This window comes from Physeter macrocephalus, chromosome 14 (assembly GCF_002837175.3).
Source record: "Physeter macrocephalus isolate SW-GA chromosome 14, ASM283717v5, whole genome shotgun sequence".
Taxonomy (NCBI): Eukaryota; Metazoa; Chordata; class Mammalia; order Artiodactyla; family Physeteridae; genus Physeter; species Physeter macrocephalus.
In genome coordinates, this window is record NC_041227.1 from 130798204 (window position 1) to 130822656 (window position 24453).

At 45.6% G+C, this 24453-nt stretch overlaps 1 protein-coding gene across 4 annotated transcripts in view; it reads right to left on the bottom strand.

The window, feature by feature from the left end:
- MAP2K6 (mitogen-activated protein kinase kinase 6) overlaps positions 1-24453 on the bottom strand; it is a 129558-nt gene that overhangs the window by 100849 nt on the left and 4256 nt on the right. Inside the window, exon 1 of one of the 4 annotated variants that reach the window (XM_055090818.1) lies at positions 2528-2544. The exons of the other annotated variants lie outside the window; for them this stretch is intronic. The gene's annotated coding sequence lies outside the window, so the exon portion shown is untranslated. Of the gene's footprint in view, positions 1-2527; positions 2545-24453 lie in introns of those variants that run through there. 4 annotated transcript variants of the gene reach the window in all.

A 24453-nucleotide genomic window follows, 5' to 3' on the forward strand; every position in this document is an offset into this window, starting at 1 on the left:
GATTATACTCCATTAAATGTTGTTACAAGCATAATAAACTCTCGCATAGCACCTGCTTGCTCTATACCAGCTCTGTCTTAAAGGCTTTACATTTATTAACTCTATATGCATGGTTTATACACTATATGTTATATATTATAATATTATATATAATTTGAGTAATACACTAGTATGATGTATAACATATATGTTATAAATATATTATTATATGGTATGTTATATAATACATAACTGTAATAATACATTGTATTGACATATGATGTTCTTTTACATGTGGTATGTTGTAAATATAGAAAACATATATCACATAATATAGAATCTTCACATCAGCCTTGTTTCCGGAGTACTAGTATTATCCCCATTTTACAGATTGAGAAACAAAAATGTTAAGTCATGTGCCTAAGGCTACACAGCTAATTAGGGGAGAGCTGGGATTGAAACCCAGGCAGCCTGGCTCCAAAGTCGATGCTCTTAATCACGCTAAAAGAAGGAGAAAAACAGGCTCCTTTCACCCCTGTCATCAAAGGACTGGTGATGTCACTTTCAAAGCTGTGACCCAGGAGTGCCGGCCTTTGCCCTAGACCTGGACACAGCACGCGTGGCTGATCACGCTCGGCCAGCCCTGCGACACCTACAAACGCCCCGGTTGGGAGGGGAGCCTTTCACTCAGCATGTTCAGCATGTGGGAGAAAGCCGTGAACCCCAAGGACAGAAGGCACCAGAGGCAAAAAAGGAAAGGAAAGCACCTCCACCGCCAGCAACGAAAACAAATGCTCTGAACCATGCTGAAAAGAGCCACCATGAAGCAAAGCACCAGAAGGACATCCGGCCCTGCAAGCAGCCCATCCACCCACCAGAGGAAGGAGCCTGGCGTTACCTGGAGATGCTAAAGAAGTAAACCACGGGGGCCGACAGTCGGGACGTGGCTGGGCGAAAAAACCGAAGCAGCACACAAAGAAGAACGGCAAGAGCAGTGGCCAGCGGGGGCAGCCAGCGAGGCCAGGACGGGACGGGGACCGCGGCGCGGCCGCAGGACGGCAGCGGGAGACCGAGGGCCGCCCAGCCGCTGGGAACCCAGGCCCAGCAGCTCCGCAGCCTCTCCCGGGCTCTCCGCGCACCACACACCCGCAACGCGGTCACGGTTCCTACGTACAAACGTTAGACTGCGTTTAAGTGCCAAGAAGAAGAGTCGGGGCCCTTTCAGAAGGAGTCTCACGTAAAAGAGGGTTCGTTTAGGCCTCCATGCGGAGAGGACTTTAGTGTTTTTAAAAAATGCTCTGAGAGTATTTCCCCACAAAGCTAGATAACTGAGCCAGTTGCTTGGTTTTGTGGTGGGGTAAGGAGTCCTCCTACAGAAGAGGAGGAGCAAGACGGGTGAGAGGGACGCTGGAACAATATTTAGGTGCATTTGTCCTGCTTCCTGAGGGAACAAGCGTTTAAGGATGCCTCCCTGCTTCAGGCCTAGGCTGCCTGACTTGCTCGCCTGCTCCCGGCCCTGAGTCCCTAGGGCTCCTCTCTGCGGTGTTCCGTACGCTGCCCCGCGAGTTCAGGTGTTTTGTTTTGTTCTGCGTTGGTTGGTTGGTTTGTGTTTTGGCCACGCGGCACGCGGGATCTCAGTTTCCCGAACGGGGATGGAACCCGCGCCCCCTGCAGGGGAAGCGCGGAGACTTAACCACCGGGCCGCCGGGGAAGGCCCTCGATTTCAGGTTGAAAGGGCCCTGGCCCCCAGCTGACCTCGACAGTCTGGCAGGTCTGCATCTCCCTGGACTCAGCCGTCCCCTCTTTTCCAAGGCTCCCTGCTCCGGGCTCCCTGCTAGGGAAGCGTGGACCTTGCTTCCTGTTCGCTGCCATCACGCCTCTGGGACCTGACTTCCCCCTGGTCGGCTCACGCTCACCCTTCTGAGGGCCCCGATGGCCCCAGGTCAGACGGCTGCCCTAATTCTTCCCTGCGTCATCTCCTTCCCCTTCCAGTCCCTACCTGTTTAGGAAACTGCCTTCCGCGCCATCACCCATTTCCGCCTCCCAAACCGACCTTTACCTAGGACTCCTTTGCTGGTAGGAAACAAAGATGACAATAAAATATGAAGTTATACAAATCAACCACATCATCGGACCTGCTAAGGGTATCGAATTCACTGACTACTTCAGAGAACTGAATAATTCAATACCTTAAAAAAAAAAAATCACGACGAAGTCTAGCCGTTGTGTTTTCAAGCACCTGGCCCCCAGCAAGCCCAAAACACAGCCATTGTGAAAAGGCGGAGGAGGCGTGCACACGTGTCTTTCAGGATCGGGCGGGGGGCGGGGGGCCGCTGATACGATGCTGCAAGGCAGGGGATAAGAAGAGGCAATGAGGCTGAGGGGCCCCGGATCTAAGTCTGCGTCCACACCCTGCTACCGACTAGCTCCGTGACCTCAAAGGGAAGTACTCGGCCTCCCCGAGCTTGGATTTCCTCACCTGCAACAGAGAGAACACACCCACCTCCAAGCCTAGCCCCACATGCGAGGTCTGGGATCCAGGATATACCTCTCAACACTGGAGGAGAAACTGAGGTGCAGAGAGTAACTTGGCTCCGCCGGTCCTGCTGCTCCTGCTGTAGCCCGTGTAACACGACTCTGAAAATGCAGCACCTCAGCCTCCAGCACTTAGTATAGTTTAGGCTTCCTGTGCGTCACTCCGAACACTTGCTGACTAACGTAACTCCAAGCTGTATCCTTGCCCTGCGTCCGCAATCCCTCGGAGAACGCCGGCGTTCAGCCGCTGGACCGTCAACTGTCAATCACGGGCTAGACTATACAAACCTGATATTCTTAGGCAGAGTGAGAGATCTGCCCTCCCCCGGGCTCCGTTTCCGTTCGTCCCCAGGAGAGACGAAAGCAATGGAAGCTAATCTAACATCGAGGGAGACGGCAGCTGGTGAGACCATGTGCACACACCCAAAATACCTTTGTTGCAGGGTAAAAAATAAACAACATGTTTTTCTTGCTTAAACTCTTAACTCCTTAGCTGTGTGTGTACCTATCTGATTTCTTGGGCCACCTGACCCGCATGCTTTAATGACTCGAAATAAATGTGAACTAAAGCTCAGAAGGATACATTTGAAACTGAAGTTGATGGTATAAAATATCTCAAAATAAGGAAGAGACACCTCCACGAGGTTTACTTTTTCAAGCTAGAGTATAGACATGCAACATATCCCTCATCCAAATAACCACCCTGAGAAGTAAAGCTACCGTTTATGTCCTACCAACCCAGTCGTTAGGCATAACATCAGAGTTCTTTTAATACTCTTCATGGTACTCGGGCACTTACAGACAATTCATTCCTTACCCAAAGAAAACCGAGTTCCTACAGACAAAGACCCAAGGCGTGGTGAAAATACAGAAAGCAAAAGGGAAAGACTAGGTCCTAGCCTCGGGTCGACCACCTGGTCCTTACATAACCCCGACGAGCTGCTCCATGCAACAATTTGCCCTTCTGTGAAACAAGAAAAACACCTATTCTACTACTCAAGTTTTTAATAAGGATAAAACAAACTTTATTCTCTGATTTTTGTCTATGATTTCTGAAAATCATTCACAAATCAAGGCCATGCCATTCACATTTCAAATCCCACTTCTTTTAAGTGAGACAGAACTGCTCCCTGACAGACCTAACTGAGGCTGAGCCAGCCCTTTTTTGCTTTTGAGGTCAGTAAGTAATCTAAGACTGAGAGTTTTCGCTCCACTACTGAACTCTCCGAGTCTGAGTTTCCTTCCTCTATCTCAGACTGTTGGTGAAAATCTTTTCCCGATGCCAAGTACACTTTGAATTTCTCACACGTCTGAAAGTTGGTGGCGTGCGTACAATGGCCAGCTTAGAGATGGCAGTAGATACTGGTCCTGCATTTAGAGCATGAGTCCCCTTCCTATGTGTGGAGAAACTGCAACCTCACGAGGCGGAGCCAGCTACCCGTGATGGAAGCTAAGAGTGCTGGATACTCACTTTCTCGGCACCCTTTGCGCTAGAGTCTGGGCCCAGCACAACCACTGTAGACTTGGAATTTGTCCCTAGTGATGTAAACAGGCAGGGGCAGCACAGGATCCATTCTGGCACTTGACAATAGCAGTGGCAGCTCCTTCCAGTTGGGGAAGCCTTACTGGAGCAGCTACGATGAGGACCACACCCCAGGTCCAATAGCAGTGGTACGAGCGAGGAATCTGTACCCACTAGTGGTAGCAGTGGTGTCGGCACCAGCCCCCTGCTTTGGTATATTTTCATGTCTGTTCAAGCTCTGTTGTCTGATTCTAGTTCTCCGGCCCCTCGGCATCTTCTACGAACTACCTCAGATTCTTTCAACGGATTCATTTCCTGCCAAGATCAGTGAGAATCAGTTTCTATACCTTTTCACGACGAACTCTCATTGATTCAGAAATCATCCTCAAGGCTAAGAAATCAACCAGCAGAGCGCCCTGCTGCATCCAGAAACTTCCAGTTGAAGTAGCACTAAACTTATGACCCTATCAACCTTTGCATTCACAGTGTACATCACACAGCAAGCAGAAGGGATTTAAAAAAGGGGGGGGGGCTGAAAATAACAAAATTGTAGTTCAAGGGCACAGAAAGACAAATGGACAATGTTACAGCACCTCAAAAGGTTTCAGGGCCAAATCTATTCAGACCTTTTATATGGAAGGAAGTACAATGAGGTACTAGAAGAAGAGCATGGAGGGTTTTTTTTGTTTTTTTTTTTGTTGTTTTTTTTTTTTGCGGTACGCGGGCCTCTCACCGCCGTGGCCTCTCCCGTTGCGGGGCACAGACTCCGGACACACAGGCTCAGCGGCCATGGCTCACGGGCCCAGCCGCTCCGCGGCATGTGGGATCTTCCCGGACCGGGGCACGAACCCGCGTCCCCTGCATCGGCAGGCGGACGCGCAACCACTGCGCCACCAGGGAAGCCCTGGACTTTTTAATAAAAAAAAAAAAAAAAAAAAATCTGAATTTTGGTCACTCCATCACCTCCTCTCCCCCAACTCCCTAAGAAACTGCACCCCAGACAAAACCCAGTGGTACCCCAAACTTACATACCATGCAGGACATGCGTATTCAGGCCTCCTTTGCCTTCCCTAAGCTCTTCCCTCTGACCAAAATGTTTTCCCCTTGCTGCTGAACTCGTGTTCATCCTTCAAAAGCCAGCTCCAGTGTCACTTCCATTGTGAAGCCTTTCCTACTGGCTCCCCAGTTAATCACTACTTCCTCTGTGTTGCTGGAGCCTCTGGTGTGGTGAGTCATTCCCCGGACCCCACCCCACCCTGATCGTCAGCCCCCAGGACAAGTGGAGGTCTGACCAGGACCAGGAGTAGGTTAGGGCAAGCAAGGCGCCTCAGGAGGCGCGTGCGCTCAAGCGCAAGTGCACGAAACTCGTCCTTACTACCTCCCTTCAGTTCAGAGCCTAACATAAAATAAGTCCGGAGACTCTGTGGATTGAATGGTGAGTAACATAAGAACATGTACACGATTCAGAGATTACTTCTACGAAAATAGAGAAGGCAGTGTCTGACATTGCCACCAACGGGTCGGATGGCCTTCCTGAAGTCACGTAACCTGAACAAGTGGGAAGAACAACGTGGTGCCTTTTGTGGCCAGTTGATGACTCTGTGACTCCCCGTTCAAAGGAAGTTCATACAGGAAGAGACCAGGACGAGAGGGGCCAGTCACAGGAGGCGCTGGCTCTTAGGTGAGGCCTGACAAACGCATAGGACTTGAAGGAAAGGAGGGGAAGATGGTCAGTCTATGAAAAGGCACCGCCTGTGGGAGGGGCATGAGATGTTGGAGGGAAAAAACGATAAGAGGCTAGAGGAGAGGATGCATGTGACAGAGGGAAAAACAAGCTGAATATAAATTGGATGGTTTGAGTGGAAAGAGACCATGAAACACCCCAGAAAACCGAGTGAGGTAATTTGGGGGCTTGGGACTGAACAATAGGGTAGAAGTCAGACAGAGAAAGACAAATACCACACGATACCGCTTATACGCGGGATCTAACAAAGGGTGCAGGTGAACTATCTACAAAACAGAAATAGAGTCACAGACGTAGAAAACAAACTTACCGTTAACAGGGGGTACGCACAGGGGAGGGAGAAACTGGGAGATTGGGACTGACATATACACACGACTATGTATAAACTAGATAACTAATAAGGACCTTCTGTACAGCACATGGAACTCTACTCAGTACTCTGTAATGGCCTATATGGGAAAAGAAGCTAAAAAAGAGCAGATATATGTATACGTATACCTGAATCACTTTGCTGTACACCTGAAACTAACACAACGTTGTAAACCAACTATACCCCGATTCAAAAAAAAATTTTTTTAAGCCTACAAATTAAATGTGTTAAATTTCTGGAATAAAAGTTAAAACTCTTAAAAAAAAAAAAAAGGATAGAAAATCCCATTCTATGATAATAGAGGGCCAAGAGCTGCAGTCCTTAGTGTCTGTTAGGCACAGGCACGTTTAGGTATAGCACATAGGTGATCTCGTTTAATTCTCGAGTCAAGCCTCTGTGGCTGCTGAGATCACCATCCCATTTTACAGATCTGTACACCCAGGTTTAGTGAAGTCAAGTGTTCAAGGTCACATGGCTGCAAATGACAGAACCAAACTGAACTCATGCTTTTTTGCCCTACTTACACCCGAGAGGAGAGGAATCTCATGAGGGTAGTGATTGGGGTAGGGCTGGCAGGTATGGTCAGAAGAAGAGCTGACCCAAGGGGATACTGTTCTCAGGATGCAAGCTTAATACAAAAAAGAGAGGAACATTAGAAAAAGTGGGGGGAATGAAGGGGGTATACATAGAGGGATGGGGGCCGTATGGGGTCAGGGAGACAGAGAGCCAAGATCACATCGGTCAAGAGAAGTAGCAGCCCTGGGGTCAGGAAGGCTGGGGTCCCTCTGCAAGCGCCACGACTTGCTATCTGGTGTGTCCTGGAGAAGCAATTTCACCGCCCGAAGCTTCAGTTCTCACATCCCTACAATGGACATAATACACCTGACTTGACACGTATCATCTCTGAACCTTCTTCACTGGCCCATGGAGTGCCTGGGTATGACAGGCAGGGGATAAACCATAACCTTGTTTATCACTCAGGCTAGAAGAATCAGTGAAAGGACAGATGCACAGAGAGATGTGAGGTCAGGGCACGGATGGGTGTGACCAGGAGTGGGGTGGGTGGGGGGAATGTCTGTTTCAGATGGACTCAGTCTTTCTCCTCAAAGAAGTAAACTCATTTGCTGACAATGAGGACGGCAGAGGAGCTGGAGACCTCCCTGGAAAGCAGGAGGTCTAAACAACTTTCTCTGCAATTCTCAGAACATTAAAGCTGAAAGGGACCTGAAGGATAATTGAATTGAATTCTTACCCTGTCTCCATTTTACGGGTGAGGAAACAAGCAAATGTGTTCCATAAAGGGCCAGATAGGAAATATTTCAGGCTTTGAGGGCCATAATTTCTGTCCAAATAACTCAATTTTGCCATTGTAGCATGAAAACAGAGATAATACATAAAGCAAACAGGCGTGACTGTTCTAACACAGAAACTAGAACTCTGTATAACTTTCATGGGTCATGAGACATTCCTTTTGATCATTTTAACCATTTAAAAATGTGTAAACCATTTTAGCTCGTGGGCTGTACAAAAACACACAGTGAGCCGTAGTTTGCCAACCCCTGCCATAGAGTGGTTCTGAGGGACTTCCCTGGTGAGGCACTGGTTAAGAATCCGCCTGCCGATGCAGGGGACACGGGTTCGAGCCCTGGTCCGGGAAGATCCCACATGCCGCAGAGCAACTAAGCCCGTGCGCCACAACTACCGAGCCCGCGCTCTGGAGCCCGCAAGCCACAACTACTGAGCCTGCGCTCTAGAGCCCACGAGCCACAACTACTGAAGCCCGTGCGCCTGGAGCCCGTGCTGGCCACAACTAGAGAAAGCCTATGTGCAGCAGTGAAGACCCAACGCAGCCAAAAAAATTAAAAAGAATAATAATAATGTAAAAGAAAGTGGTTCTGAGCTCAGGCTAAAGATAATCAGACATGAGTCTGAGTCTTGCCCCACAATTTACTACAAGTGAAACTTCAGCTTTGGTATCTAGTCTCCCTACATTTCCTTATGTACAGACTCCTCATTTATAAAATGTGGATAAAAAGTAGACTCATTCCATGCAATTTTTGTGAGGATTACGTGAGATAAAAAGGTATGTAAAAGAGCTTAGCAGAAGGCCTGGTTCAAAATCAAACCAAAACAACAAACAGAAAACACTAGGCAACATAGTGTCAACTAACAGTTAACCGAGGATCAGAACCCCGGGCCCATCTACTCAGTTCAGCACCTTTTCCAGTCCTACAACCACCGGTAGACTTGGTTTTGCAAGAAGTCAGATGTTCATGAATATGTAATTCAGTGGCACTAAAAAAAAAAAAAAAAAATCCCCTATCCCCTTGGAAATGTCTTCCCATCTTGGAGATTCCCCCATCAGAAATATATTACTTTATTTTCAGCTGTTTTCCACTTGAACAATGCAAACTCCCCTTGGATGAGTTTTTAAGTTATATTTATTAGGTAGTTTATTAACTATTTTTAAGAGGTTCTCTTAGACACTAGATTTTGATAGGAAATAAAAAGAGAAAAGAAATGTGATATATCCAAACAATGGAATGCTATTCGGCTGTAAGAAGGAATGAAGTGCTGATAACACGCTACAACACGAACGAACCTTGAAAAAAAATTAGGCTACGTGGAAGAAGGCAGATACAAAGACCACATGTTGTATGGTTCCATTCACAGGAAATATCTAGAACAGGCAAGTCCATAGAGACAGAAAGTCAGTGGTTGCCAGGGGCGGGGAGTGGGAGTGACGGCTTTCCATCTGTGGTGACAAAAATGTTCTGAAAAAAAAAAAAAAAAAATGTTCTGGAACTAAACAGTGGTGACGGTTGCACAACCTTGTGAAGATAGTAAAACCACAGAATTGTAGACTTTAGAATGATTTAAATAGTGAGTTTTATGTTATATGTATTGATATTTGACCACAATAAAAACTATACATATATAAAGACGACACATGAGGATTCCACAGGTGTGATAAGACGTTCTCCTGTGAGAAGCAAGAGGAAAGGTTAGAAAAGGGAGACTGAATTCGTCAAAGCCCATCTCAGCCGACCTTACAAGTCTGCATAAGGCTAACTCTGCATGTTGCTAGTCCATAATTTATTCAAACAGTACTTGTTAAGCACCTACCATGTGCCAGGCACTGAGCCTGGCTCTGAGGATAAACTAGAAAACAAGAAAGAAAAGTGTTTCTTACAATTCTTTCCAGTCTATAATTAACTGGAGCAAAAGCCCCCATCCAGTTATTTTTGCAAAAAAAACATGCAGAACATTTACTCTAGAATCATTATTATACAATTTTTTAAATGACAGCATTTCTTCATTGATTCTCATTTTAAACCTGCCTGATAACAAGCATATCCAACGGTGAGAAAAAGGAAAAAAATGTTCTTTGAATCAAGAGAACCACAGGATTGTGCTCTTGGGGGGCGGGGGCGGTGGAGTTGGGGTAGCGGAAGCTCCAGGGGAGAAGGATGGAATTTCGATGAGATCTGTTAATTTGCAAACTTGCTATCTTCCCGAGGCTAAATCTCTACAAAGGACAGAAAATGTGACAGCTGTACTTCTTTTAAAGTGCTGTTTGCAGTCTAACAAGCTAACACTGTTGGCAGCACGTGTATTTTGTTTTTAAATCAATTCCAAATGATTGAAAATACATTTTAGATTTTTTTTAACTTTTAGGAACCTCAGATCTAAAACAATCCATAAAGCTGAGTCTGTCCTTTTTTTTAAAGACTTCCTTACCTTTCTTGGTCATATGCTCTTGCATTTACAATTTATATGAAAAACAAAGTTCTTCCTCAATCTCCACTATTTACCTTTTTCTTTTTTTGTTTAATTGAAGTATAGTTAATTGACAATGTTGTGTTAGTTTCTGGTGTGCAGCAAAGGGATTCAGTTATGCGTATGTATGTATAAAGACATATATATCCTTTTTCAGATTCTTTTCCATTTTAGGCTATTACAAGATATTGAATATAGTTCCCTGTGCTATACAGTAGGACACTGTTGTTTATCTATTTTATATATAGTAGTGTGTATATGTTAATCCCAAGCTCCTAATTGATCCTTCCCGCCCCTTTCCCCTTTGGTAATCATAAGTTTGTTTTCTATGTCTGTGAGTCGGTTTCTGTTTTGTAAATAAGTTCACTTGTATCATTTTTTTAGATTCCACATATAGGTGTTATCATATGATATTTGTCTTTCTCTGTCAGACTTAGTATGATCATCTCTAGGTCCATCCATGTTGCTGCAAATGGCATTCTTTCGTTCTTTTTTATGGCTGAGTAATATTCCATTGTATACATGTACCACCTCTTCTTTATCCATTCCTCTGTCGATGGACACTTAGGTTGTTTCCATGTCTTGGCTATTGTGCTGCCGTGAACACTGGGGTGCGTGTATTTTTTCAAATTAGAGTTTTCTCCAGATATATGCCCAGGAGTGGGATTGCAGGATCATATTTATCTTTTATTCTCAGAGGCATTTAAAATGGATAAATGCAGTTTGGAAAACAAATGAGTCCAGTTACATATAAATTCAGGTTACCATTAGAGTATGGTTTAAGTAGTTAATTTCTCCTAAACTTCTACCACAAACAGGAAAAGCATGGATGATTTCCTTGAGCCCAAATGGAGTAGAGGAAGGGTGAAATGTCTGAAATACTGATACCTCACCCACTAGGGTGCACCTGCCTTAATTTCACGCTTCCGAATTTGCACCATCTCTCTGTATTCTCTGCACGTTTCAGCCTTAATGTATCTTCCCAATCAAATTAGGCATTTCTTTAAAACAACAGAATTAGCGACCATCTAGTTACAAGAAGATGAAACCAAGCCCCAAGGAGGTAAGAGGAAATAGATGAGAGTACACATCTAGTGAAAAAATACAGAAAACTGGTTCATTTTTTTCCTCTGGTTTGTTGCTAAGTTTGTTGCTAAGAAGTATGCAACGCTGTGGATGTAGACTTTGGAGATCTTGAGTTTAAAAAAACAGCAAGTTGAAAAATAACACACAAATAATATTAACTGCTCGTGAAATTTGGAAGAAACCATCTCAGCTTTGATTTTCCATTTCCTAGGTGCTCCCTCTAGCACTTTTGTTAAGACACTGGGACGCATGGAGCAGTTTTCCTTCTTCAGAGATTAGGACCCACCTCCAGAGGTCCGGATGGTTAGACTCTCAGGCTCTAGAACCGAGGCTGGGGTTTCCGTCGGTAAAACCTCCAGAATGGCAGGCCCTCAGGTGTGAGTAGCACTCGCCTGCCCTCATGGAGGAAAGCGAATGGGGTAAGCAGACAATCTCCCCGGGGCTTAGCAGGCAGGAATGTCAAGTTCATTAGCTGAAAACTAAAAACAGCAGGGTGGGAGACATGCTCCTATGAACAAAAACCGTAGAATCAGGCCTCCGGGCATGCCCTGGTGCAGAGGCAAGCGCGAGCTGGTGAACCGCCAACGAGATGTCATTATGAGTTGAGTTATCAAATGGTAGTGAAAGAAAACTACCAATACTGATCAACCCTTGCAAACTCTTTCCCATAAAGCTCGATATCTTTCTTTTTTTCCTAACTGATAGAGAAAGTTAGTCGTAGACTTGCCAAAGGAGAGCTTTTCACGGCCAATTTGGCTCTCCACTTTAAACCCAGCTCAGGATATTAACAAAACCTGTTGCCAAGGGACAGAGACGCAGAGTTGAGTCTAAAATACAAAAAATTATATTCAGCTAGCTGCTGGAAGAAACCCTCTCTCAGCAGTACTTCACACTGTGGATGTGAGTCCGGCAAGGAACGGCTCCCAAGTTGCAGGGCCTTCCCTACCTTGGTCCCTGCCTTTTCTCCTCCCTCACCTCACTACCCTGCCAGATGACCCCCTACCCTGTGGCCACATGAGGCTTTAGGATTTCCTGGACGCTCAGGCCTGCACACACCGCCCCTCCGACCAGAGCTGGGTCTGCTCAGACCCCCCACTCCCACCCAGTCTCCAAGTCTCCCCTTCCCTTTCCAAGATCTAAGCAGTTGTTCAGCCTTTCCTCTGAGCTCTCGTTAGTCACAAATGTTGGCACACACGTCTGTCCCTCATTAGAACGTGAGCTTCCTGCGAGTAGAAATCATCTCTCTGCACCCTCCCCGGCACCCAGCCGCGAACCACACCAAGAGCATCTAGTAGGTGGTCATCTCTCTGCACCCTCCCCGGCACCCAGCCGCGAACCACACCAAGAGCATCTAGTAGGTGGTCAGGGAGCGAATAAATGCACGAGTGACTGCGTGCAGCAGTGAACAGACCCGTTCAGTCATCTGATGACCGACTGAATAGACAGAGGTCCTGATTTCCCGCGCCTGATGCTCTCATTTATGTGTTATCTTTAGGCCTCAAGGGCTCGTTAGTTTCTGCCTCTACAGGATGAGCACACGGGCTTCCCAGAGAGTCAAAGGTTGGCCCATTGCATCAAGATGCGCCCGGGATGCTAACAACAGCCCGGTGAGTGTCAGGAGATCTGTCTTCCCGACCGGATCCACCATCACCTTGGATTTCCCGGTGACTTAATCCCTCTGGATCATAAGTGCTTTGTCGATAAAACGAAGTGCGCGGCCTACATGATTTCTAGGGTCCCCGCTAGATGTAACATCCCATGGTTCTAAACTCTTTACGTTTGGCCAGGTATCTATCTACCGCCCAGACTCCCCGTACCAATATACTTGGGCAGCTGTCACATCGGCAGAAAGTTCATCAGGTATTTATCACTCAGCCATCAGAGAGCACCGGGGCGCCTTTTCTGTGCTGCTCTTCAGCTCCAGGGCCTTGACTCCGTTTGTGCACCAGATGGTATTTTTGCTCTTTTCACAGCTCGAGGGGCCTCCTTATAAAGGCAAATGATGGTGTATATGGTCTGAGTCTCCTCCACTCACAGAGAACATGAGGGAATATGAGGAGACACAGCTCCTTCCTTAACAGTTAAGTTCTTCATCTTTAAGAGTGTGCGAATTTTAAAAATATTACACAAATGTAAAATGCCACAGGTCACAATACTGTCCAAGTGTCATTCAAGTTTAAGGCTAAGCAGCCCTATTCGCTGTTTTCATTTTTCCCTGTATTTCCCGATGTATCCTGTCAATCCATTTGTCTCACTTATGCCCGTACTCAGATAACCTGTTCCTGCAGCCCCTCTAAGTGGGCAGCGGGCCGTGTGTTTAACCCTCGTGTCCCTGGTGTACTCAGATCCGGTCAATCCAGCACCCACTCATCGTCAGAGTTATTTTTTCTTTTGCAAAATAGAGATTTTGATCTCAGACCAGAGAATGTAACTAGTCAAAAGAGGGTGGGTACTCAAGCACCAAGTCACCCAGAGGCAGGGCTGGCGGCTCCTTTACACCGTGTGCACACTGCTAAGGTAACAAAGCCTGGCCTGCAGGGGAAAAGAGTAAAGACTCTTCTGGAAAAGCAGAACGAGGCCCCTGCAAAGGGAGAGAGAAAGGAGTCAGAAGATGCCTTTCTCAGTTCCTACCAGGCTCCGCTGTGCCTCCTGCAACTGGACTCAATAAAATTCTCCCTCATAAAGACTCTTTTATTAGAGGGAAAACAAAACACACACAAATACACAAATGCATACACATGCCTGTGATCACTCTACCTGTATATTGTATACTCTCTTCCTAGGTCATAAGCATCTTTCCATTGGTGGTTTCGTCCGCCTTCATTACCTATTACATCAGGAAGGCATCTGTAACTTCAGCTGTTCCCTTATTATGATGCAATAGGGTGTTTCTATTTTTCACTATTTTCACGTGACAGTTACGTAGTGAAAAACATGAACTTTGGGATTTCAATGAACTAGATTCAAATCCCAGCTCTGCAAACCACTAACTGTATGATTCTGGGCAAGTTATTAACCCCAGTTCCAATTTCCTCCTTTGTAAAATGGGGATAATTTAACCTACCTCTCAGGTTTTTATGAAGATTAGCCCTAGTAAGTTTAGTGCTCATCACAAAGCCTTGCACACAGTAGGCACTGAAAAATCACTCGCTATTTAGGATAGAGTCTCATAAATGGCAACGCAATTGTCCGGGTTCTCGACACTGCCCAACTGCTTTCGCAAAGACTCTGCATCCCCCGATATACTTTTTTTAATCGAATTATAATTAACATATATTGTATTAGTTTCAGGTGCCCCCGCCCCCGCCCCCGCCCCCCGATACCCTTTTTAAAACAGAAAAGCAGCACAAACTTTCCTCTAGAAGTTTCATTTCTCCTTCCCAGCTTTGCCTTGGAATTGAAAGTCTAGGAGTCAGGGCTGCTTTTCCACATGAGACTGTATTCACCTCCGAATCTGAGATGGAAAATCAGAGGCTGGTTTTAGTCCTAAAACCAGTGGTCTCACCATCCAGCTGATTCACTACTTTCTGTTTTCCTCTGACTCTGCTGGTCCCACTTAGAGAGCTGTGTGCAGGTACTCAGCGAGGAGATAAGTCTGGGCTCACTTTAAACAAGCCCCAAGCTAGTTTCTGTTGCTCTTTTTCCTCATATCCGTACACCCTGACTGCCTAGGAAGGCAGCATCACACCATAGGCAGGTGAACAGAGACTGCATCCGAAGCTGCAGGAAACAGGTGAGGCGGATACTTGTCTCATATGCAGGGCCAATATGGAATTAAAAACTCACATTCGTGCCTGGCTTCTGCACCCTCCCCTTCACCCTCTGATCCCCACTTTCCAGCTGACCTCCCCGCTGATGATTTCTTTAATCCTCTTCCATGCTGGCTCATCTCATTCTTGACTTTCTGCCTGACTACTGCTTGCCCACCTGTTCTCTTGCTGTTTGGATCACCTGCCCCGGGACCCTCCACCCAGCTCTGAGGGATGCTGCCATCCATACCCTGGCAGGACAATCTGACCGACGATGGACATCTGTCCTAAGCTGGGAAAGTTCCTTCCCACTGACCTCACCCCCAACCACCCCATATAACACATCCTGACAATTTCATCCCTTACTGTCCCTTCTTCCTGAAGCTGATGCGGGTATTTTTATTCAGAACTTTATGTGCCTGGCTTCTGCACCCTGGGTCCTCAGACCCCTTCACCCTCTGATCCCCACTTTCCAGCTGACCTCCCCGCTGATGATTTCTTTAATCCTCTTCCATGCTGGCTCATCTCATTCTTGACTTTCTGCCTGACTACTGCTTGCCCACCTGTTCTCTTGCTGTTTGGATCACCTGCCCCGGGACCCTCCACCCAGCTCTGAGGGATGCTGCCATCCATACCCTGGCAGGACAATCTGACCGACGATGGACATCTGTCCTAAGCTGGGAAAGTTCCTTCCCACTGACCTCACCCCCAACCACCCCATATAACACATCCTGACAATTTCATCCCTTACTGTCCCTTCTTCCTGAAGCTGATGCGGGTATTTTTATTCAGAACTTTATGCTAAACATACTCAGACCACATAAAATAAAGCTGCCTATTAACACGAACAAGTAAGACACATAAGTTGAAAAGACCTGTTGTTAATAATCAATATCGGAAGAGCTTGGTAACACTCGAGTAGTACTTTTTTTTTTTTTTCTAAGGCTCACAGGCCTCTTCTAAAAATAAGCTTTGCCTGGCTACAGATCCTTGGTTCTCGCTCACTGCCATTCCCTCTTAAGCTTTGTTCCATTCGGACTGGAACCATTTGTCACAAAGGGAAAGGCCTCCGTATATCTGCACAGAAGGGGCATGTGACAGCCACGGACGGTTCACCAGCAAACGCTAATTAAGTTTGGGAATCAAGACAGCAACAGCGCGTATGTGTGCGCGTGTGGGCGTGTATGTGTGAATTTAACAACCCCCCTTCCCGCCACCCCCCAGTTTAGAAGCATCCAGTCTCTCACTAACAACAGAAAATCAGAAGAAAGAGCCGGTAGTGTGCTCCAGGACCAGACGGCAAGTCTCCTGTTTTACTTGCTTTTTCTCCCGAGAAGCACTACGCCGAAAGTTCTATTTGGCCAAGTTAATGTCCTCCCCCTACCAACAGGCTCTAACCCAGGTCGAGGGGTGCCTCCCTCCTTCCTCCGTACCCCAGCCGCACCTCGTACTACACGCGTATCACACACAGGAGCGTTAGCCTGCTGACGTGCTCATCTTCTCACGCTATGGGTTGAACTCTGTCCCCTCCCCCAAATTCCTAACTTGAAAACTTAACCTCCAGCGCCCCAGAATGTGAGAATTTGTCTTACTTAGAAATAGGATGGTCGCATATAGCATTCAGATGAGGTCATACAGGGTTAGGGTGGGTCCCTAATCCAATAGGACTGGTGTGCTTATAAAAAGGAGAAAACCGGGAGAAGGCCGTGTAACGATGAAGGCAAAGATCCGGGCAATGCTTCTACAAGCCAAGAAATGCCAAAGATGGCCTGCAAAGCCCCAGGAGCTAGGAGGAAAGCACGGAGCAGGCTCCCCCTCACAGACCTCGGAAGGAATCCACCCTGCGGCCACCTTGAGCTCAGGCTTCTCGCCCCCAGGACCGTGAGGCCACGAGCTCCCGTTGTGCACGGCACCCACTTTGCGGCACTTTGTTATGGCCGCCCTAGCGAACTCACACATCCTCCTAGACGGCCAGCTTCTCGAGGGTAGAGACGGAATTCTATGCACCTGTGTAGTCACTGAGCACAGCGCAAGGTGCAGGTTATTTGTATAATTGTTCAATAACGCTTGTTAAATTCAACCGGGAAATATATGGTCCTCTGCCCCCGACACGCAATCTCACGCATCTACCCCACCCCCTGCCCCGCCAACGCTGACTTGCTGTCAGTCTTGCCTAAGGACAGGTCACACCAGAAAAGAAAGATTGAAATTTAAGACGGAAAAGGTCATCCTAACCCTAGTGTATCAAAACTCCTCAATTTCATTCTTAAATCAATTCCAGAACTAAATCTGCATTTTTTCCCCCTACTTTACCTATAAAAATAGAAGCTCCTTCAGGAACAAAGTCCCAAGCAAGGAGACTTAGCAAGCCACTTGCAGGAGACGACAGAATTGGCAGGTCGGTCCCGGCCCCCTGGCTCATTGTGTGTTCTCTTTAACTGGCCAGCAAGGTGAGGCAAAAACTGCCCCGTGGCTTTCCTGACTCAGACTGGGGGAGCTTCAGCCCTCCCGCCCAGTCCGCTCCGCGGGCCCTGAGCTGCATGGGGTCACCAAGGAGAAAAAGGTGACTTAGGGTAGTCACACTGAGAAACAGCCTATTGTGAGCTCCAGAGCTGTAGGTCACTGCGTTCCTGAAACCAAGATAATGAAAGAAACACCGATGTAATCTAACAATTGTATTAAAATATCAATTGTACTAAATCTGTTCACCTTTTAAATGGAATTTCTCTGAAATTAAAAATACACACAAAAATGTATGACCTCCCTTGCCAGTACCCGGTATCATGCTTGAGAAAGTAAGTTCGGTAAAACAGAGAACTTTCTGGAGCACTTCTCTTCAGGTAAAAGTAAAATGAGAATTCAGAAGTGCAGTTTTCCTTCTTTTCAACTGACTTCAGCTAATTCTAGAAAAGAGAAAAGGAACTAAGAAGTGGAAAAGGCAGGTTGGCAGGTTATAGAAAATGAAAATTACAGCTGTGGCCATGCTCTGGAAACTATTCCCTGACCTAGGTAAATGTTGATTATTGAACCAACAACTTGCTTATATAATTACAGTGTGCCTATAAACCCAGTTGATATGATATACTTGTTTAACTATTAACCTCTAGATTTCCTGGAGTTTCCACAATCCAAAAAAAAACACCTAAAAGTACGAGATATGACATGTTCCATTTATTAACCTACTGTGATCATAAGTGATAAAACCGTATTGAGCTGGCTAAGAAAAGGAAGTTCTTAGAAAACACACATAAGGTCTTTGAAGCTCCAGAGATTTTCCTAGGGTATCTTCTCTTCTTGATTCTGCTAAGGAATTGTTCTGCCTCTATCAGCATTGGACTGGTTATTCTATTGATCTTGAAGTCAAGATCCCTCTCCATATTTACTTTGGATCTAGGACACCATTTCCTCAACAGCTCTGAAAATCTGAAAATCATATTGATACTTGCACGCTCATTGTAAAAAAATTTTCCTGATCCCCCTCACCTGCAGGGCTTTCTAACCCATAGTATCTATTCTAAGCATATCTAGGATTCTAGCTTGTATTCTGTACATTTCTGTGCAATCTTACCTCCTCCTAGACTCTTAGCTCTTTAAGGGCTAGAGGGAAAGAAAGAGTAAAGCAAAGTCATGCTTATGGCGAGCTTACTATAGCTCAATGCCTCAAACCCAGAAGAGCTCTCAATAAATAGTTCCTGAACAAATGAATGCCCAGCACTGGCCAAAGCACCTTACATATACATAGCCTCGCTTAATCGTTACAACGATCCTGTGAATGAGTATCAGTCTCTCCATTTAGCAGGCCAGGAAACTGAAGCTAGAAGTCAAGTAGATTTGTCAAGGCTCATAGCTAGGAAGCGGGAAAGTAGAGCAGCATGCATTTTTATTTAGTTCCACCTAGCACAGTATCTTAAACATAGCAATCGGTAAAAAGTTATGTGTTGAACTGATACGGACAGGCCCTTTTATCCACGTTCTCTCTCTAGATGTGTTTGGAGTCTTTGGGGTTATTTTTTTCGATGGCTAAGAAGTTTGGGGCACAGGAAGGAGTAAATAAAGTGGGAAGAAGATGCCTCTAAAGATTTCCGATATCGCAGAAAGGCTGTCTCTGCACATTCACTACAGAATAATTCCCAGACGCTTTGCCACTCTGTCCCCGCTGGTCCTCCAGACTCTAGCCTCTCCCTCAGCTCAAACTCATCCCTCCCATGTGGGGCTGGAGAAGGGAGGACGCAGGAGGGGAATAAATAACTCGTCACTCAACGCCCAGGCCGCCTACTCCCGTAGCTTCTGTGAGGGGTCAAGGGAAGGAATCACGCACAGGCGCTGGCTGCTGGGCATGGCCGGAGAGACAGCTGGCCGAGGGCTCACTGGTTTAAGAGAGAAGACTCATCCCAAAACCCCCCGTTTCCTGCACCTCCACTCTGTCCATGGAAGAGGGGAACAGTGAAGATGCGGGTTCAGGCCCAGTTTCAAGGAAAACGCACTTGTTACCTTTACATAGAAATAACCAAGAAGAAAGGAAATCACTAAGCCAAAAAGGCTTGTTCCTCTACGTAGCTATGTTGCCAAACGGGCCATGTTCTCATTACTGTTTTAAAACAGTTCAACTTGGATGTGCCGAGAAACACATAAAGTTTAGATCTGCTTAGTTACAGCCTCTCAGAGAGCTAATGGAATCAACATTCGTTACTGAGGTTTAACATAAACTTCCTGTCTGTACACACCCGTATCTACCAGTAGACCAGTTGTAACCAGCTTCCTTTAACCAATGGGCAGTTTGTACTTGGAACTCAACCTTAAAACTCAGAATGAGTCAGGCTCAATATTCTATGATCAACAGAGGCTTAAAGGAACAAGTCAAAAGGAACCCATGTATAGGTAGACACAGGTCAGCCCCTCCTAATTACCATACCTGGCCCTGGTATGCACAAGTTCCCATGGCATCCATTCATGTTTTCCATCTCCAACCATGTCTTTTGGGAAACGGGTTCAGACATTTATTATGGAGTGACACCTCAAGTGGAGTAGCCAGGAGCTCAGGTACTGGGGTCACACAGACCTTGATTAAAGCAACCGCTCTGCCACGATCAACCTTGACATTTAACCTCTGGCCTCAGTTTGCTCATATACAAAATGGGGCATCACCTCATCGGGCCCTAGTGAGGGGAGAATGAGGTAACTCATGTTCGTCACTAAGCGCGGTATCTGGCATAGAGAAGGGCTCTCCAGCAGTGCAGCCACCTAAGATGGTAGGAATGACGGCATCTCCTTGTATGGGACTTGAACGGACCTCATTTGGAAGGTGGTGAACAAATCTGGGCTCATCCTACCAAAGCTACTCTGTCCTCAGGTAGCCTCCATCCCCATCCTCCCCTCCCTTCATTTCCAGAACCTGTGCCAGGACCCTCCCTGCTAAATACGCACAACCCCCACAATATCAGTGACTCGGAAAGCAAAAGGATACTCATACGCAAAAGAAAACTGTCCCCAGGGCTGGGGCAGTTAATGTGAGAAAACGGCTCTAGCCTTTGTAGGAGGTGACAACCGGAAACCCGTCTGGGTGAGATGGAGGCTCCTACAACGAAGGGGGACTTCCATCCTCATTCCACACGGACGACATGATGGCACCTCTGACCTGGGTCATGGCAGGAATCAACAAAGCCAGGCAATGGTGGTAGCATGAGAGGTGTTTTTACTTCATTCGGTTTTTAAACACAATATGGGACAAAGAAGGGGAGGATGAAGGCACCAGGAGAAGAACTAATGAACAGCCTCTCAACGGGAGGGGAAAGAAAGGCAAAGAAACGTCAAGCAAACAGGAAGAGTGCAGCTGATGGGAAAGGACCCCAGGATGGGCCAAAGGAGACGGGTAGCTCCGCTGAGCGGAAATGAGCAATGGCCGGCCACTCTCACAACCAGGAGAAACACCACTCAGACGTTTCCTGTGGGCTGGGCCCCAGAGGCCGCTGGCTGAGTCATGGGCGAGTAGTTATCCAGGTGAACAACTTCCAGTTAAAGCCAAAGACGAATGTGATACGGGCCGGGAGTCATTACGTGACTGAGGAAAGTCACCGAGGGCAAAGGCCACCAAACTTTTTTTGGAAAGGGCCAGAGAGTAAACGTTTGGGGCCCTGCGGGACATACGATCTCCATCACAACTATTGGACCGTACAACCGCGGGGGGGAAAAGCAGCCCTGAACAACCTGTAAATGAATGAGCAGAGCTGTGTTCCAATAAAACTTTATTTGTAGACACTTTGAATTTTATATAATTTTCATGTGTCATGAAATGTTATTCTTTTTAATCTTTTCCCAATCATTCGAAAATGTGCAAATCATTTTAGCGCACAGGCTGTACTTAAAAACAGGAGCGACTGGATTTGGCCCCCAGGCTGTAGTTTGCTGGCCCCCGGTTATGAGCTTGGGCCCCGTGGCCAAGCAGGCCTGGCTTTGCATCCTGCCTGGGCTGCCTGCTGGTCCTCCAGCCGTGGGCAAGTTCGTGAACTCACCTGAGCCTCGGCTTCTTCATCTGTAAATTAACGATAACTGTATCTGTCCCCCTAGGATTTATGTGAAGTTCAAAAGCATAGTACCTGAAAAGTGACTGACATAAAATAAGTGGTGATGATGGTGACGGTGATAGAACTGGGTGTCTGGGTGTGGGTCGTGATGGCATCAGATCTATAGCTAACTGTCTCTGAAAAAAAAAAAAAAAAACCAAGGCTGACCCCAATCTGACTTAAGGAGGGATATACAGACTAGAAAATAAAACAGATGAAGAGAGATTCAGCAAGAGCCTGTTTAATGCTTCAACTCAGAACTGAGTTGACTAAATTACAATGATTTGTAACAGACTTCGTGTGTGTAGGTTACAACCTGACTACCCTTTCAACTGCAGAAAGAGGGGGTTTTATGAACTGTGTACCAAACCTTATGGACCAGCTCAGGAAAGGAAGACCATCTGAGTAAGCAGAGTAGGAAACAGAACCGAGGGCGGGGTGCGAGGAGTGGGTGAAAGAGACAGTGGTAGGTGGTCGGGAAGGAAGTTGTTTCATTGGGGGGTTATCCATGCAGAGTTCCCTGTTTTGTCATAGGGCAGCCAGCTGTTAAAAACTTTCAGGTTATCTCTCACAACGCTTCAGAGGCTCAAGTTCAGAGGCAACTTACAAACCAGCTCCTAAAACCAGCACAGGGTGGAGGAATTCACTTCAGTCCTATCCCACTGGACCCTTCAGACAACTCATCTTAGTTCTGCATATTTTTAAAAGAGTTAGCCAAGGACCATGCAACTTTTAAATCTGTTTGGAAGGCCTGGGCGGGGGAAATCACACTTCTTCAGCCATTGTTAAGTTGCTTTTTATGCTGTTCTTGCAACTTCCAAATAATCAAGCAAAGATAGAATGGAAATATTAATGCAAAAAAAGGAAGCACAGGAAAACTGCATTATAATTTAACTACCCCACACCTTTTATGAAATGTGGGGCAAAATGACAGAGATCGCCACGGATGAAAAATACTTTCGCGGGCTTCCCTGGTGGCGCAGTGGTCGAGAGTCCGCCTGCCGATGCAGGGGACGCGGGTTTGTGCCCCGGTCCGGGAAGATCCCACGTGCCGCGGAGCGGCTACTTTCGCTGGCAGACATTTATTGAGCACCTAGTATTTATAAGCTCAATGCTCAAAGAGGCAGAGTTGCAAAGATGTATAAGAAGAAATATGAGCTACCCAGCAGGGGCTCTCAGAGATCGTCCATAAAAGGCAAACAACAATTACAGTGGTTAAAACTTGCCGCTGTATAGTGCAGGCATTGAGACTTAAAATGAGAGCATTCGCAAAATATCCTTTGGCAGAAAATTGGTAAGAAACCCCACCACCATGATTGATGTATCACCATTTCCTGGGCACAGAAAAAGAACCCCTGCTGATTGTACTGTCAGCCTTCCTTACCAGCCTGCTCCCCACAAAAACAAACAAAACCAAAAATGTGAAATATACTAAAGATTCTGGGGAAAAAAATGTTTTATAAATGTGGATTACTAGTGTTTGTGTGTGATTTAGTGAAAAGAACATTGGGGCAGAGAAGCAGGAGATGTGAGTTCCACCTATGGTTCTGTCTTCGGGCAAATCACTTTCTTCCAAAGCTTCAGTTTGCTCATTTGTAAAATGAGATGATTAGACTATAAAACTCCTTTCAAAGCTCTAAATTCTACTACTTAACATCAAGATGCATACATAGGCGCGTTTACTAAGGAAGGCTATGTTAAGAATACGTGAAGTGTGATTGACTTGATAGAATTTCTGAGGTCATCAAAGTCGATACTTGCCTTAATTCTTCTAACAAATCTAGTAAAGTAAACCACTTTTTATGATTAGACACTACACATGAAGCGGAAAAAAAAAAAAGAATTATTCTGCAACAATGCACATAACACAACCAGGTGCTTATGTGAGAATTATTTATGAAACCAAAGAAAAACTACTTTTGCCTGTAGAGATAACTGAAAATGCAGAAATGTCCAGAAGTTAGTAAATTCCAGATGGAATTTAAATCAAATCATTACACTTTTCTTATTATTTTCATAAGATCTGGATAGGCATAGTTAGTATAACAAAATGAGTTTAGAAAGTGTAAGTTTACTCAAGACATTCTGGTTAAAATTAAAATCAGAACTCACCAGGGAATTAAATTGTTTAGATGCATTAAAGCTGAGCCCAACTTTCAACCCATGATTACCTAAGCTCTGCCATCTTGGAATGTTCTGGCCTAACTTTGAAAATAATTTGATCCCCAAATTAAATTTTTAAAGATACATTTTATGAGGAAAAAAAGGAAACACAAACACATGAAACACAAATGTCAAAAAAAAAGAAAAATTCAACTTCTTTATCACTAAGAAATGCAAATAATCGTAAAATATTGATACTTCTTTATCAAATTGGCAAAAAAAATTTTTCGAATTATTTTACCCAGGATGAAGGAAAGTGAGCATAACCTTTCTTTTTCTTTCTTTTTTTGTTTTTAGTTTTTTTAGTTTTTATTTTATATTGGAGTGTAGTTGGTTTACAATGTTGTGTTAGTTTCAGGTGTACAGCAAAGTGAATCAGTTATACATACACATATATCCATTCTTTTTCAAATTCTTTTCCCATTTAGGTTATTACAGAATATTGAGTAGAGTTCCCTGTGCTGTACAGTAGGTCCTTGTTGATTATCTATTTTATATGTAGTAGTGCGTATAACCTTTCTGAAGAGTAATTTATTTGGCAATATTTAGCAGGATGCTTAAGAGGAGAGAACGGGCACTTCCACACATTACTGGTGAGAATAAGAACTAGTTGCAGGCACTCTGGAGGGCAGTACATCCATGCCCGCCCTTTGCTCAGCACTTCCACTTCTAGGAATTCATTCATCCTAAGGAGATAATTGGGCCAATGTGCAAAAAATGTGTGTTCAAGGTATTCCTTGCAGTTTTGTTTATAGCTGTGAAAAAGTGGAACTCTGTGAAAGTCCAGTTGGAGATTGATGAAACAGCTACATTCTGACAAATTAAAATGAGCAATTGCTAAAAAGAATGAGGAAACTGTATGTGCATGAGTATAGAAAGATGTCGAAGATATATGGAGTATGAAGCAAGTTGCAAAATATCATGCATAGTGTGTAAAAGAGCACGTATGCAAATATACGTATGCA